Source organism: Pleurodeles waltl, chromosome 11, assembly GCF_031143425.1.
Source record: "Pleurodeles waltl isolate 20211129_DDA chromosome 11, aPleWal1.hap1.20221129, whole genome shotgun sequence".
NCBI classification, from domain to species: domain Eukaryota; kingdom Metazoa; phylum Chordata; class Amphibia; order Caudata; family Salamandridae; genus Pleurodeles; species Pleurodeles waltl.
In genome coordinates this window covers 1,017,580,010-1,017,598,344 of record NC_090450.1, presented here as the reverse complement: position 1 = coordinate 1,017,598,344, position 18,335 = coordinate 1,017,580,010, and positions in this window count along the sequence as shown.

Here is an 18,335-nt window from a genome sequence, read left to right as displayed (position 1 = left end):
CCCAGGATTGGGAATGACATACATTCCTCCATAAATCTATAGTTCCTGCGAGTTTACACCATTGTGCTGTTCCTTGCACAGGTCTTTACATTGCGGTGTTGAGATCCAAATTTACTAAAAAGTGGCAGAGCGTGGTCCTGCGCCACAATTGGCAGCGCCGCGCTGTGTCACTTTAGAAACGCAGAGATGCCCGTATTTATTAGAATGCGGCGCACCCCTGTGTTTCCCCCTCCGCTGGCACTAAATTTAGCTGCCAACGCAGACATCCTTTCACCATTGTGGAAGGATGTCTGCGTTGAGGGGTGTGATTGTTTATGTGCAGGAAGGTCTCCCCTCCTGCACATAGACAATCACTAATGGCGATTTGGCACTTCTGTGTGTGCTACATTCTGCAGAATGCAGCACACACAGAAGTGACAAAGCGTCATTTTGAAATGATTGTTTATGTACACGAACTGACATCTTCCATAACATGTGTGGCATTTTGCTCTTTCTAATGTGTCCTGCAGAATGCAGCACGCATAGAAAAAGCAAAAGACGGGGAGGAATAAAAGTATTCCTCCTCTTTGCCCTGCTTAACGCCACCTTGTAAGTACGGCACAATGTATTGAGCCACTGGTGGTGTTAGGGGATCTTAATAATGTCCCTGAATGTCTTACTCATCCCTTCCAGCTCGACACAGTGCAAAGCATAGGTGCTTCCTCATGGCCACAGGTAGCTATAAGTCTCGCTCCCACCGTGCAGTGCCTTCTCATCCATGAGATTATTTCAGATGTTGCAGTGATGTTCTCGGTGGCATAATAGGGCATGTCATGAGTGGTGTAACATCTGGGGTAATTAGCTGTGCATGACGGGCTGTGAGTTATTGTTAACTTAGGGCACAAGTCATAGTTACTAGAGGTGACTATAACTGATTAATTCCAGTTTTTTTAGTTTACAAAATTACATTGTCACAGACATTTTCACCTAAATATAACATCCCTTAACCTTTGATTTTCTTTAGTGAATTTCTACGGTTATTGTTAATCTAAAGTAATATTTTGATTACCGTACCTAAATCCAACCTCCCGCCATCAGCCGTGCACAGCAAAGGGTTGGCCGTACAGCCAATCTTTCACAAGCAGCCAACCCTACTTGACGCACGGCCCTCCGTAAACCAAAATATAAAAAGTGAGTCTATTGGCTGTTTCATAGGTTGAGCATAACAATATATATAAAGCACATCTTTCTAAAAAAAGTCAACAATATTTGTAATCAAATGTATATTGTAATACTTCATTCAATTCAATGTTTACTAATATTGATTGTAATAAAAATGTTTGATAAAATGTTAATAAAAACATGTCTGTGACTCTTTCTTTTTAAATAGTTTTATTATGACATTTTGTTGGTGAAAAGTGTCAAAATAAATAGTCAGAAGCATACTGATTTAAAGAAAATAAAGAAAATATGTCTTTGAGTCTTTCTTTTAATATTTTTCGGGCTGTAACATGCAATTGTAAAAACAAACACAAAAGAACATTGCACTCTAACTGAAGAGCATAAAATTCCAGCTAGAAGAGCATTAACAATAAGGTAAATGTTCTTGGGGTCATGAATTGAATGATTCGGGAAACTCACTTTTTTAATGGTGCTGGGGGGCTGCTGGACTCCCCGCCTTGGTGTTGCCTCTCACTATTCTATCAGCACCACGAAGCATAAAACCATAAAGATTAAGCGCTTCCAGGGCTAGCATTGAGGGGGGCTCCTTCAAAGAACAAGTGAATGATAAAAGGAGAAGTGAATAATAAAAGAACCACTCTTGCGATACATTTATATACTTTTTTTTCAAACAAAAAATATTTACTGTGGATATCCTGGTGCCCACACAGTACAACCATATATTATTTTTATAAGGGGAGGATGGCGCACATCCTCTCCTCCCAAGCTTTTCCAGTCTTCAGGGACCCCATTCCCCAGGATATTTTTTACATAAGGGAAGGGAGGCTTCTGGCCCCCCTCCCTGAGCCTTAAGTCCCCAGTGACCCCATCGCCCAAGGCCTCTAGCTGATGCCCCTTTGCCCACCTGGGACACCTACAAAGCAGTAGGTTGGGGATGGGGGGGAGAGCCCCAGGGCTCCCACTGCCCCAGCCAGTTCCCCAGCTAGCACCATACTAGGTGCTGGCACAGCTGGCAGGTTTTCTTTGCTCCCACCCTGGTGGGAGCAGCATTTTTCAGCAGCTTCTGCCGAGTGGGAACAAAGTGGAGTTTCCTGCATGGGAGAGTGTGGGCAGGGTATCCCCGCATTCTTCCGAGCAGGGAATTACAGTGTCAGAGGGGTGGGCTGCCTGGGACAATGTGTTGTGCCACGCTCAGAGGGCTGGGTTGTCTGGGGTGGATACCACCAAGGGAGAGAGGTGCGCATCCCCCTATTTGTTTTGGCCTCGGGGATGGGGTCCCCGGGGTCCAATTGATTTCTGGTATAGGGGGGCAGCATGCCCCCATCACCTTCTGAGTGCATTTGGCCACAGGTGATAGGGTCCCCGGGGCCCTGAGTGGCTCATGGACAGAGGAAGCATTTATGCGCCTTCCCCAAAAACATAATTTTGGAGACTCCCAGGCCCTGACCCATCACAGGGCCTAATTTAGCTATAATTGAAAAAGCAATGGACATTTCTTTCTTTTTTTATTTTATTTGCAGTGCCGTGGGACTTTTGCGGGATAGCAACTTTTATTTATGTTTTGGCTCTTGGCGGGTCCCTCTGGAAACGTGGTCCAAACTCTAACTACTCAGTGGCACCTTATCCTAAAGGTACATAAATGTGGATCTACACTTACCTTTAGTATAGTTCGGTGCCTATATTTAGGCAATGATACTTTTGTAACACAATATTTGATATTGTGACATACAACCGGTGCCATCGCTCACAGTCGTCTGTTAGGTACAAAACATTTCTGATCATTGTATATAATTTTCTTAGGCCCCCCTTGCAGCCTTTAGGAAGGGAGAGACCTCCACACCTTACACAACATATTGACCCCTCCTGCAGGCTTCAGGGTGGTGGGAGAGACCCCCACACCCTACACTTCAGACTGACCTCTCCTGTACTTCTCCAGGCATGGAGAGGACCTGACACCTTATGGTTCAGACTGTGCCACTAGCAGCACTCAAGGCACAGGTGGACTCCACACCTTACACATCAGAGAGCCCCTCTTGCAGCCTTTAGGAAGGAAGAGACCTCCACACCTTAAGCAACATACTGACCCCTCCAACAGGCTTCAGTGTTTGTGAGACTTACACTTTAGACTGACCTATACTGTACCACCCAGGGCACAAAGAGGACCCCACACCTTAAAGTTCAGACTGCATTCCCAAGCAGCCATCAAGGCACGGGAGGCCTCCACACCTTACACTTCAGACTGACCCCCCTGCAGCATTTATAGAAGGAGAAACATCCACACCTTACACAACATACTGACCCCTCCTGCAGGCTTCAGGGTGGGAGAGACCCGCACACCTTATCCTTCAGACTGTGCCGCCTGCAGCCCTGAAGGGACAGGTGGACTCCACACCTTACACTTCAGACTGCCCCCCTTGCAACCTTTAGGAAGGGAGTGACCTCCACACCTCACACAAAATATTGACTCCTCTTGCAGGCTTCAGGGTGGGAGAGACCCCTACATCTTATACTTCAGGCTGACCCCTCCTGAACCTCTCAGGACATGGAGAGGACCCCACACTTTACGCTTCAGACTGTGCCCCCTGCAGCCCTCAAGGCACAGGTGGACTCTACACCTTACACTTCAGATTGCCCCCCTTGCAGCCTTTAGGAAGGGAGAGACCTCCACACCTTACAAAACATACTGACCCCTCCTGCAGGCTTCAGGGTGGGAGAGACCCCCACACCTTACACTTCAGACTGACCTCTCCTGTACCTCTCAGGACATGGAGAGGACCCCACACCTTATGGTTCAGACTGCATCCCCTGCAGCCCTCCGGGCATGGGAGGACTCCACACCTTACACTTCAGACTGACCCCCCTGCAGCATTTAGGGAGGGAGAAACCTCCACACCTTACACAACATACTGACCCCTCTTGCAGGCTTCAGGGTGGGAGAGACCTCGACACCTTACGCTTCAGACTGACCTCTCCCGTACCTCTCAGGGCATGGAGAGGACCCCACACCTTATGGTTCAGACTGCATCCCCTGCAGCCCTCCAGGCAAGGGAGGACTCCACACCTTACACTTCAGACTGACCCCCCTGCAGCATTTGGGGAGGAAGAAACCTCCACACCTTATACAACACACTGACCCCTCTTGTAGGCTTCAGGGTGGGAGAGACCACCACACCTTACACTTTAGAATGACCTCTACTGTACCTCCCAGGGCACAAGGAGGACCCCACACCTTAAGGTTCAGACAGCATCCCCTGCAGCCCTCACGGCACAGGAGGACTTAACACCTTACACTTCAGACTGACCCCCCTGCAGCCTTTAGGAAGGGAGAGACCTCCACACCTTACACAACATACTCACCCCTCCTGCAGGCTTCAGGGTGGGGGAGACCCCCACACCTTACACTTCAGACTGACCCCTCCTGTACCTCTCCGGGCATGGAGAGGACCCCACACCTTATGGTTCAGACTGCATCTCCTGCAGCCCTCCAGGCACGAAAGGACTCCACATCTTACACTTCAGACTGACCCCCCAGCAGCCTTCCAGGTGAGAGAGACCTCCACACTTTACAGTGCAGATTGTCCTCACCCTAAAGTCCTCAGGGCATGGGGAGGACCCCACACTTTACACTCCAGACTGCCCCTGCTGCCTTTAAGGTGGGAGAGACCTCCACACCTTACACTTCAGACTGACACCCCAGCAGCCCACAGGGCTCAGACAGGGTCCCATACCTCACACTCTGGACTGCTTCCCCTGCAGCCTTCAGTGTGGCTTGCACTCCAGATTGCTCCTCCTGCAGCCATCAGCAAGTGGAAAAAACAGGAATTCTGAGGCAGTGCAATGCTTGCACTCTTTCAACTATGTTTGCATCCACAGCAACTGGGTACAGCGCCAAGGGCCAAATAGTGGTGCCTTGAGTGCTGGTGAGCAGACCCCGCTTGTTCAAAGCCTTCGGTCTATAGGTGCAACAGCTTTATAGGTGGAAACCCCCGGCACTTCAACACAGTGAGGACACTGAATCGTGTTGCTTCACAACACTGCCAAGTTGCACATCTTTAGGGCGTGGTGAATGAATGCTCCTTTCCACTCACAGTTCTCTTTTCAAGAGAAGCTTACCATTTACTACTAAAGCTCACCATTTAAATACTTACTGAAGCTCACCATTTAAATACTTACTGAGGCTCACTGGAGTGAATTATCTGGGGTTGTCCATAGGTTGCATCTCTTCCAAGGTCAATGGAATGCAGAATCTAAAACTATAATTAAAAATGAAAGAAAATTAGGAGGGTTCAATTGGCGATATTAATCTTCTTCTTATACACCACAGATAAAATAAAAATGTTGATACCCCATACACAATGTGTTGGCTTGCGTCTGTTTTTTGAATTCTAAATGCCTCTTTATAATGGAAGGTCCCAAGATTCCCACACAAAGGCGCAATCCACTTTCTTGTGGACTTACTGTAGGCATCACAGTAAAAGAGGATGTGGACCTCTGATTCAGTGAGACTACCACACGATGGGCAGGCCTGATTACCAATAACACTGGGCATGGCTCATTTAAGAGTAGATGAAAATAAGGGCAAAGTAACCAAACTTAAACTGGATATACAATTTCTTGGCCAAACTAGGCTTGATTCCATCCAGAAAGCCCTCTAAGCTGAAAGGATCCCTATTTGTTACAAACCTGTCAATCAATGATCCCAAAGAGGTCTTGCCAACAGCAAAATTACTTCAAAGGTTTTATAAACTCTTTTTTTAAAGCAGTTTTAAAAAGATGTAGACAAGCCCTACTTGGATCATCCGAGAGGTTGCCTCTCACCATGCTACTCAGTGTCTCTCTAACGCAACTAATCCAGGGTATTTTACCCATACCTTGCTAACCAAGGGCCACTTTTCTTGCACCCCTTAGCACCCCCCTAATGCCACGATGTGTGCACTGTATCTACGATACTGCACACCATTGCAGTAGTTAGGGAACTAGCAACATAACTTTTGACGCTAGTTCAGAGCTTTGCAGGATTAGCTTAAAAATGTTGATGCCAATCCTGCAAAGCATATTGAGGCCGCTTGTAAACAAAGGTGTGCCGCCTTTTAACGCCTGCTTTGAGCCATTTATGTACAGAGAGAAAAGAGTGAGTGCGAGCACACATCCGTGCCTAACTGCCCTTTTAACCTGAAATGTTTTGGTGACCTCTCCCAACTTACCACAGCTCACTTGCCAAAATTATGTTCATGGAGTCTAACTAAGGTGGAAAGAAGATAGGATGGTATAGGAAAGTACCCTCTTGTTGCCATGGTTACCTCCCTTTTCTTCCTGATGTCAGTGTGGCTGACTGTGTTCACTGAGATCCAGCTAACCAGGACCCCAGTGATTATGTTCTCCCTCCTATACATTTTGTTGTTGCATACTGGTAACCCAGTATTTCATCCACAATTGGCATATTGGTGCCCCCGTATAAGTCCCTATTATATGGTACCAATATAGCCAGGGCATTGGGGTGCCAGGGGATCCCTATGGGCTGCAGCATTTCTTTTGTCACCCATAGGGTGTCCATGCAAAGGCTTCTTCAGGACAACCTGCGTGAAAAGGTGCATACACCCTTTCACTGCCATTCACACAGCACCAGGTCAGTTATAAGTCACCCCTATGGCAGGACCTCCAACCCTGAGGACAGGGTGCAGAGTACCTGTGTGTGAGGGCACCCCTGCACTAGCGGAGGTGCCCCCATGACCTCCAGGACCGTTTTCCCAGACTTTGTGAGTGCAGGGACACCATTTTACATGTGCAGTGGACATAGGTCACTACCTATGTCCAGCTACATAATGGTAACTCCGAACATAGGCATGTCTGGTATCAAACATGTAGGCATCAAACCCCAATGCTTTTGCAAGCATTGGTTGTATGATTCCTTGCACTCTGAGGGCTCTTTAGAGGATCCCCAGTATTGCTATTCCAGCCTTCTGAGGCTTTTCAGGCAGGCCTAGCTGCTACCACCTCTCAGTCAGGTTACTGCCATCCTGTTGCTTGAGCAGCTCAAGCCCAGGAAGGCAGAAGAAAGGGTTTTTTTGGGAGAGGGGTGATACACCCTCTCCCTTTGGAAATAGGTGTTACAGGCTGGGAGGGGTAGCCTCCCCAAGACACTGGAAATGCTTTGAAGGGCACATTTGGTGTCTACACTGGTTCAGGGACCCCTAGTCCCTGCTCTGGCGTGAAACTGGACAAAAGATAGGGAAGTGACCACCCCCCTGTAAATCACCACCCCAGGGGTGGTGCTCAGAGCTCCTCCAGAGGGTCCTTGGGTTCTGCCAATTTGGATTCCAAGTTGGCAGGGAACTCCGGGAGCACCTGAGTGGCAAGTGCCAGCAGATGACGTCAAAGCCCTCCCCTGATAGGTGCTTACCTGTTTAGCTGACCAATCCCCCTTTCAGGGTTATTTAGGGTCTCTCTCTTGGGTGGTTCTTCAGATTCAGATTGCAAGACTCCAGCAGGAATCCTCTGCGTCCTTTACTTCACCGTCTCACTGAAGAAATTCATCTAGACCCTCCAGGAACTCTACAAACTGCAATAAAGAAGCAAAGATTACTTCTGAAACATTGTATCTTCAGCTCCTGCCAGCAACTGCAACTGTTTCCCAGTCGTACATCCTCAGAGGACAGCTTGTCTTCAGCCTGCACCGGAAGAATGAAGGAATCTCCTTTGGAGTGAAGGAGTCACTCCCCTGCTTTAGCAAGCACCTGTCTGCAATGACGACTGGCTGCATGGGTTCCCTCTCCTGATGAGTTGTATGGATCCTGCATCACAGGTGGTGGACTGAAGTGGTCCTGATGGTCCTGACGTCCAACTTTGGTGGAGGTAAGAGCTTGCCTCCCCAAGCAAGACAGTACCCCAACGCACCGCATGTTTTGCAGTTGCCAAGGCTTGTTGGCATCCTTCCATAAAGTTCTTCATGCATCGTGCAGCCCCAGCCCCCAGCACTCTATCCTGTGACGCACAGCTTCCTGAGTCGTTCTCTGACGGCGTGGAATCCTTTGTTGTAGTGCTGTGTGGGCCTTCTTTTGTACCTCCTTTGTCCCCGTGGTGAGGGACTCCTGTGCGCGCTGCCTGGTCTTCTCTGGGCTCTTTGAGTTGCTGAGAGTCCCCTCTGACCCCCTCTCCTGGGTAGAGTCCACCAGGTCCCTCCTGGTCAAAGGCAGCACCATCTTTTGCTAACAGCGAGCTTTGCAAGTGCCAAGGCTTGTAGGCGGAATCCAGCGACGCAAGCCAGACTGCAATCTTCCATCTGGCATGGGACATCATCTGCACCAACCAGGAACCCGCATTCGCCTTCTTGGGTGCAGACCTGACTGTTGTTCTTCATTGCTGGTTCTTTTGCACCTTCATCCTGGTTAGCAGGTGCTCCTGTTCTCCCTGGACTCTTCTGTGCTTCTTGGACTTGGTCGCCTTCTTTCACAGGTCTTCAGGTCCATGAATCCACTGTTGGTGTCTTGCAGTCTCTTCTGGTTCATACATAATCTTCATTCTTGTGTTCTTTTGTGTTCTAGGAAAGTTACTGTGATTTAATCCTGCTTTCCTGGTCACTAGGGTGGATTCTGGTGCTTACCTTTGGGTTTTTCCAGTACTCACAGCTCCCCTCTACACACTACACTTGCCTAGGTGGGGACCGACTTTCGCATTCCACTTTCTTAGTATATGGTTTGTCCTCCACCTAGGGCTATTTCTCTCTATTGTGATTTTCACTAATTGCACTGTTTTCTAACTGTTTTTATTGCTGTTTCTGCATACTAGTGTATATAATTTGTGCATTACTCACCTCCTAAGGGAGTATATTATATATGGTATTTTTGGCATTTCTGTCACCAAAGTCAGTACCTTTATTTTTGTAACACAGAGCATTTTCTTTCATGTGTGTGACTACAGTGGTATTGCATGAGCTTTGCATGTCTCCTAGTTCAGCCTTGGCTGCTCATCCACAGCTACCTCTAGACAGCCTGGTTTCTAGACACTGACTGCATCTCACTAATAAGGGATAAGTGGACCTGGTATAAAGTGTAAGTAACTTAGGTACCACTACAAACCAGGCCAGCCTCCCACAGATAAAACCCCCATGTCAGACAATACTTGCCACCTGGGCACCAGATGAAAGGCTGTCTTTAGATCGACAAAGAGCAAATACAATCTGCCCCCCCCCCCCCCAGCACTATGGTTTTCCAGTAGTGAAGTTGGAGCCTGATTATCTGATCATTTGTTGAGGTTTTGTAATGAAAGCCAGCTTGGAAAGGACTCAAGACTGCATTATCCTCCATCCACATTAGCAGCCTTTAGAGAATAACTTTTTCAAATATTTTCTACATGGTGTCTATTAAACTGATGGGTCTTTAATTTGTAGCCGACAAAAGAGAATCTTTTTTTTAAATAAGATTTATTTAATAACCCAAATAGGATGGAGGCATTCCTTCCATGATTGCATTGAAAAGGAAAAGGAAATAATCACCTGAAATCTCGTGCTCGGACAAAAATAAATCTCCAGGTATTTTGTCCAAGCCCTGAGCTTTCTTGGGGGCAATCTTTTTTATCGCCTTAGTCACTTCCATCAGTGTTAAAGTGGGATGACCTACTCTACCACACGCTACCCCCCTACAGAAATCATTGTTGACATTAGATTTAACCACAGGTGGTGGATCCACAGAGGAACCACCATACAGGCTAGCAAAATGCTGAATTCAAACATCCGTTGCTCTCATGGTTCCCCGGTGAGACCAAACCCCAGAATACAATGTCATCTTTACGCATCACCGCACTAAGCAGTACTTCCCACCTTCCATAATCATTTGCCTTCTTGGCGGTGCAGGTAGTTTTTTAGGGTTGAGCGCACAAGTGCTCTGTCCCTGTTGTAAACTCTCTTTGGGGTTTTAACCACACCCATGTCACACCTGTCACTTTCATTAGTGAAAGAAATGCAGGTCATGCCTTTTCTGGTGTTTAGCCACAGGCCAACTACTGAAAACATATGAGGCTCCATGTTTTCAGCCTGGTTCCTGCACTACTTTATCTTTTTATTTTCTACGCAGCGCGATCGCGCTGGGTTTTACATAGTGCGACCGCGTTCAGTTTTATTTCTTTCAATTTATGTGGCAAGAAAAGTCCAGTTAGGAGTTTACACCGCTAATAGCTCTAACTCGAGCAAATGTGAGACCCGTTGCTTTGCAAATGCTTGTTTGTAAAATGATCTCTGTGATTGAACAAGACATTTATCTTGGGCCTTAATTGTTTTAAGTAGTGACGATTTAGCTTGTCTACACTGAGCATTAAACCAAGAGGGAACATGCTTTCTAGTTCTTAGACAGTGAAATCTTTCCATTCTTGGAAGAAAACCTTGCATGTTTCATTCTATTACTGAATAAAAGAACACTTTCTGGAGACAGTTTCGTGACTGCACATCGAATAGAAATGTATAAATCGAGAACCTCTGTAGCCATGAGGTGTAATCTTGAAATTCAGATATTGGAATACAAAAACTAGAACATGTGTATTTGGCAGCAGACAGTAGGTGGGGACCTGGCCAGGAGTAATGAACTCTCCTGCAGTGTTTGAAAGAGTTAATAGTCAACACCAGACTTTGTTTAGATGCTCCAAGGCAGGCTGCGAGGAATGTTTAGAGAAAAGTCAAAACAAAATACATTATCCACAATAATTCATCAACAACTCTACAAACATACATTTGAAACTTGATCCATTAAAATAGGTACTAATTCTTATACATAAGTTCTTTAACACCCATGATTTCATTAATTGGTTCAAGCGGTGTTTGCCAAGCATCACAGTGTAATTATATTGAAACAAACATCATCAGCTCTGTAGTATGCAATATTACCCTTTTTAGTGCCCCTGTGCAGTGCCTCGTGCCCAGGGAACGACAAACTGGCATAATCTATCCAGGTCTTCCTTAAGTGGTGATAGTCAGGACAAAAAACAGTTAGACCCATATTTACGGGTTTTGTGACCCGGGGCAGTGCAGCAAGTAACCGCGCTGTGCTGCGCCACAGGGGAGGGCCGGAATGTGCAGTATTTATCCAGTACGGTGCATTTATGTCCCTTCGCCTATGCTGGTGCCCTTTTGGCTGGCTAGTGCCAAAGCAGGTACTTTTACACCATGGTGCAAGGGTGTCTGCATTGCATGCAGGATTGTTTTTCGGCAGGAAGGGGCATCTCCTGCACAAAAATACTCCTGCAAGGCAATTTGCTCTTTCTACGCGTGCTGCAGAATGCGTAGGGTGGTGTGAGCTGGAACCACCTTGAACTGGGTTGCTGAACCATTTGATAAAATATTAAATAAATGAGGCCCACCAACCTCTCCAGTATCTCGTCTGTAGACAATCTTAGAGCAATATATTCAAGTGGTTCAATGGGTGGGAGTGAGGCTTATCAGCCTGGACATCTGACCTTTTCACTGAATAGCATTGACGAGAATGCCTTATCCAATGGAACACTTCATTCTTTGCAATTCATTATCTTCCTTGGATCATGGATGCAATCTAGGTATGCAACCATGTATAGCTCCTTTCAATTGATTTTTACTGTATTGCCTTGCTAATGCAAGACAACCATTTTCTCCCTTGGGTTCAGATAGACCTGGTTGGCCATTTATTTGCACTCATCATGTTTATGTAGGAGCTAAGGGGTGCTCAAACCTAGATGGAATTGAGGGAGTGGGGTTAAGTGATCATTGTGAGAACATATCTTTGCCTCTCTAAGGAGCCTTTAGACACTGTCACCGTCTACCTGGCCCAAATAATTCCTTTCTAAGAGTGGTACTTAGTTCTAGTTTTTGCCAGGTGAGATAAACACCACTTTTGCTGATCCATAGTCATCACCTTCTCATAATTTACCATCTCCCTAACATTTCTCAGCCCTCAAGAATACATTCCTCCGGTTTTATTTGATAGTGCTAGAACTAGGGTTTTCACCTGACCAACTTACTCACTCACTTGGTTAATTAATTCCAGTTACTCATTTTTACAATTGGCGATCAGATCAGAGGTGGAGTTTCCTTCATTGCAATGCCAGGAGAATCTATAACCTCACGTCTGCTGGCTAAGCTACTTGTTTGCTCAACAATCAAAAGTGGGCCATAATTATTATTACATATTATTTCAGGATCCACTTGAATTTGGGTTCCATGTGAATTCCTCCTTCTCGATGTTCAGTCCCTTCCATGTTGAATATAATTGGACAATGCCTGGAATCTGGTGACATACGTACAAGGCATTTTTTGTGGTTGGAAATGTCATGATTCAGTCAACAAAAGTGCTTTCACATATGTTCAAAGCACAAATTGCATTTAACTAACATGTTACTGAATCATAACTTGGGTTTGCGATTCGATATTTGGATGGGGCATTTTTTGGGCGTCCCTTCGAAATACCGCACCTGAAAAGGATGTATTAATGTTTTGCTACCAAATTCTGGTTGCAAAGCATTGATACAGTACCATCTCCTTGAAGGAGGTGGTAACCCATTAGTAAATGGAAAGGGGTCCCAAAAGGTCCTCTTCCCCTTTGAGAATGGAAAAAACTGTTTAAGACCAGACAGGCAGTGGTCCTAGGAACCACTGCCTAGTCTTAAAAAAGGAAACTAAAAAAAGTAATTTTCTTTTTTTAAATGATTTCCATTTTTCTTTAAGAAAAACGGGCTGCATTTAAAAAAAAGATTACTTTAAAAAAAGCAATCACAGACATAGTGGTATGCTGAGCACAACAGGCCACCACCCCTGCGATGCGTATCATACCTGATGGGTCACAAACTGCATTCTACTTCATTAATACTCATGAGGTAGGTTGATTTGCATCCCACTAGGAATTGCTGTTTGAAAGATGGAAGTTTCTTGCAACAGGAATTGCCACTTCCTAATTGTGAATCATAATTAGGAAATCACAATTCCTATTTGTTATACGTTTGGCCACTGGCCTGTGTGAGAGTATTGCAAATCTGTTTCGATGCCTGTGCTTCAATCAATCAATCAATCAGTACTTCTAAAGCACGGCTTATCACCCGTAGGATCTCAAGGTGCTGTTGCGGGTGTGCTGCTTAATTTGAGCTGGTGGTTTTTAGTGCTTGCCACCGGCACTTAATTGTCAACACCGGCACTTATGACAGTCTGCCACATGGTGGTGCTGTTTATTTAATTTATAGTTGAGCACCGCAACAGTTGTTTATTAATTCAATATACAATAAAATGACTAATACCTGCCACCCAAACCAACCTCACAGCTTTGGTGGCCTGGAATAGTCTAACGTGTTAGGAGGTGATGCTTAGAAGTTGAGCTGGCACTCTCACTGGCAGTGTGGGCAAGGACAATGGGTGATGCAAACTACAGTGGCCTCCTTAAAAGGGCCCGGGTACTATTATTATACAAATTAATCACTGTTCCATACTCTTTGCTGGTTCGTGTTTAGTACCTAATTCTTTACTCTAAATCTATTGGCAAACTTGGGGCCTATTTTCAATCGTTTGGATGCTTTTTCCGATTCTTCCCCTCAAAGAAGATTGTCTATTAGTTCAATTCTACAACTCTCAGCCTCACGACGATGAGGTTTCTCATTTATACCCACTCCCCGAGGGTTCTCTCGTGATATTCATTTGCTGGATTTCTAAGCAATTCATCTTAAAATCACTTAGGACCGCAACACTCCTGAGACCCCACAGTTGTTAAACATTTACATATAATAAAAATCTCATACTAATGTTGAATTTTAATCCAGAGTAAGTAAGAAGCAAATTTTCAACGGAACACTGTTTCACTCCGCCTGGTATTTAATCGATAACCTGCTGCCAATACATAGATTGTAGCCTCCACTAGGGTGACTGGATGCTCACAGAGTGCGTAAAATGGGAAAAAGTGAAGGAACTCATTAACATAAGCTATACGTATTGCAGTGGGTGGGGCTAGGGGCGGGGCTAAGGGTAAGACATGAGGATACTTAAATAAACAAGTTAACTCGTTTTGTGAAACGTGATGAAATGTTGACAGTTCTTTTGTAATATTTGCAGCTTCTTAATGCCATACTGTTATTTGCTGTCCTTTGGCACAATACTATACAATCTGAGCATGCATACACTCAGAAAGAAACAAACACATGCGCACTCAAGCATTCCACGCATTTCTGTTGAAACACCTCCTGAAAATGTGCCAATTCTCTGTCTCTCGCTTTTCTCTCACACAAAAAGCACACTCAAGCAGGCAAACACACAGACATAAGCAGACCCTCACACAAAAGCCTCAGGTGGGATTAAAGCCATTTTAAACTCCTTACCTCCCATGGGTTTCTTAATTGCCACTGTCAGCCGGCTGCCTCCATCCCTGTGTTTGCACAAATGCACAAGATAGTGTGAATGTGATTGACCGCACTGGGCCTGAATGGAACCTGCCCCATCAAACAGAGCGTGATGGTGAACACCCAGACATTACACTGAGAGGTTCAGCGGTGGCTCAGCTCAGAACTGCAGAAGCACCGCGGGTGACAGAGACAGATTCCTCTCTGACAACCTGGTGCTCACCCGCGCTAGCAGCAAATGAGCGCACCCCTTCATGAGGCTGGGTACTCCCCTCGGCAGTAGGATGGGAACACCCGGACATTACACTGAGAGGTTCAGCGGTGGCTCAGCTCAGGACTACAGAAGCACCGCGGGTGACAGAGACAGATTCCTCTCTGACAACCTGGTGCTCACCCGCGCTAGCAGCAAATGAGCGCACCCCTTCATGAGGCTGGGTACTCCCCTCGGCAGTAGGATAGGAACACCCGGACATTACACTGAGAGGTTCAGCGGTGGCTCAGCTCAGGACTACAGAAGCACCGCGGGTGACAGAGACAGATTCCTCTCTGACAACCTGGTGCTCACCCGCGCTAGCAGCAAATGAGCGCACCCCTTCATGAGACTGGGTACTCCCCTCGGCAGTAGGATGGGAACACCCGGACATTACACTGAGAGGTTCAGCGGTGGCTCAGCTCAGGACTACAGAAGCACCGCGGGTGACAGAGACAGATTCCTCTCTGACAACCTGGTGCTCACCCGCGCTAGCAGCAAATGAGCGCACCCCTTCATGAGACTGGGTACTCCCCTCGGCAGTAGGATGGGAACACCCGGACATTACACTGAGAGGTTCAGCGGTGGCTCAGCTCAGGACTACAGTAGCACCGCGGGTGACAGAGACAGATTCCTCTCTGACAACCTGGTGCTCACCCGCGCTAGCAGCAAATGAGCGCACCCCTTCATGAGACTGGGTACTCCCCTCGGCAGTAGGATGGGAACACCCGGACATTACACTGAGAGGTTCAGCGGTGGCTCAGCTCAGGACTACAGAAGCACCGCGGGTGACAGAGACAGGTTCCACTCTGACAGCCTGGTGCTCACCCGCGAAAGCAGCAAATGAGCGCACCCCTTCATGAGGCTGGGTACTCCCCTCGGCAGTAGGATGGGAACACCCGGACATTACACTGAGAGGTTCAGCGGTGGCTCAGCTCAGGACTACAGTAGCACCGCGGGTGACAGAGACAGATTCCTCTCTGACAACCTGGTGCTCACCCGCGCTAGCAGCAAATGAGCGCACCCCTTCATGAGGCTGGGTACTCCCCTCGGCAGTAGGATGGGAACATCCGGACATTACACTGAGAGGTTCAGCGGTGGCTCAGCTCAGGACTACAGTAGCACCGCGGGTGACAGAGACAGATTCCTCTCTGACAACCTGGTGCTCACCCGCGCTAGCAGCAAATGAGCGCACCTCTTCATGAGGTCAGGTCCTCCCCTCGGCAGTAGGATGGGAACACCCGGGCTTTACGCTGAATATTTCAGCGACGGCTGAGCTCAGAACTACAGAAGCTCCTTGGCTGTCAGAGACAGGTTCCACTCTGATAGCCTGGTGCTCACCAGTGCTACCAGACAATGAGGCTACCCTTTAATGAGGTCCGGTACTCCCCTCGGCAGTAGGATGGGAACACCCGGACATTACACTGAGTAGTTCAGCGGCGGCTCAGCACAGGACTAGAGAAGCTCCTTGAGTGTCATAGACAGGTTCCTCTCTGACAACCTGGTGGTCACCAGCGCTAGCAGCCAATGAGCGCACCCCTTCATGAACTCCAGTATCCCCTCGGCAGTCGGATGGTGAACAGCCGGGCTTTAAGCTGAATATTTCAGCGGCGGCTCAGCTCAGGGCTACAGAAGCATCTTGGGTATCAGAGACAGGCTCCTCTCTGACGCTCTATGCTTACCACTGCTAGCAGCCAATGAGCGCACCCTTTCATGAGGTTGGGTACTCTCCTCGGCTGTAGGATGGTGAACAGCTGGGCATTACGCTGAATAGTTCAGCAGACGCTCAGCTCAGGGCTACAGAAGCTCCTTGGGTGACAGAGACAGGTTCCACTCTGACAGCCTAGTGCTCACCAGTGCTAGCAGCCAATGAGCGCACCCTTTCATGAGGTCAGGTACTCTCCTCAGCAGTAGGATGGGAACACCCGGACATTACGCTGAATAGTTACTCAGTAGCTCAGCTCAGAACTGCAGAAGCTCCTTGGCTGTCAGAGGCAGGATCTTCTCTGATAGCCTAGTGCTCACCAGCACTGCCAGCCAATGAGGCTACCCTTTTATGAGGTCCAGTACTCCCGTCGGCAGTAGGATGGGAACACCCAGACATTACGCTGAATAGTTAATCGGCGGCTCAGCTCAGGACTACAGACGCTCCTTGGCTGTCAGAGACAGGTTCCACTCTGACAGCCTAGTGCTCACCAGCGCTACCAGCCAATGAGCCTACCCTTTAATGAGGTCCGGTACTCCCCTCGGCAGGAGAGAAGTGCTCGTTCTCAGAGTGATAAAAATAAGAAGTGCCGGTACTCAGTACCTGTGAGTACCGGCCCATTTAAAGCACTGCACAGAACTACCTACTATAAATTCACAGACTAATATTAAGTCTCCAGCCTGGGATACATCGTTCGTGCCTCCAAACGCTGCAGCATTAGGCAGTAGTAAGGCCAAGGTAATAGCTACTTGGTCTCCCACCCGAAGTAGCCCATAAGTTACAAGGCCTGCTTCAAGGCTAGCCTGTACCTTCTCCACTCTGGTACATCTCTGCTTCCAGTCCTCGTTGATGTATGGATGCCGGTGCAGCAGAGCTTGGGGAGTTGTCCCTGATCTGCCGCCTGTCTCTGACGGGTGTGGACGGACCCTCCCTTAGCCCGTGCTCTGCCCAGGCGCGGCCTGAGTGCATCCAGTGCCACGGGAATGTAGATGTCGCTTCATAGAACTGCAGGTGGATCTTCAACCAACAATTTCCTGCCTCTAAGGATTCTGGGACTAGAAGTCCCCCTGCACCAGGGTACTCCTTAATGAGGAACACCGAGGATGCTTTATAGCGCTGCTGGTGGATGATTAGTGTTATTTCATCAAATGTATCCTTTATCCTGGTGTGAGTGAATGGTGAAGGTCACCTCGAAATGCGTGAGTCCCACTCACACTGAGTAAGCGTTTAGGTCTAGTACTGGGAAAGTTGGAGCCCCCCTGAGTGGAAATGAATGCAATTTCCTGTGATGACATCACAGAGCAAAGGTTTTTGTTTGTTATTTAATATGAGATCATTATAATGTGTATTGATGATTTTGACACCTGAAAATCCAACCTCTTTGTGGTCAGATGACGTCGGCAGGTTTTTCTTCTGAGAAGATGGGAAGGGATGATGTTCTTCTGTAGGAAGTGCCTTCCAAGACAAAGAGAAGGGCCATCAGGTGCACTGTAGAGGGAGGGTGGGTTGGTAGCTTGGTACCCATTTGGCCACGTTCTGCAGGGTGTTGTCATGGATAGTCAGAAGACGAGATGGTGTCATCAATATTCCAGGTTTTGTCTACCCCACAGCAGCGGTCTGGCAGCTGGTCGGGTGAGGTAAGGGTTTTATTTAAATTCATAATGAATTAAGCATTCTACCACTGGCCCACCTGGTAGGGTGCTCTCAGAACTAGGGTTCACAATATGACAACAAGACGGGCGTTTAGTCCTTCGGATGAAAGGCGTTGACTGTCAGGGCGACCCTCCCAGGAGAGGTAGTGAGGTCAAAGCAGGGGCTACACTGAAGAAACCAGGGAGAGCTGCCAGGAAGGGAGACCCACAACTGAACACCTGTGACAAAGATGGC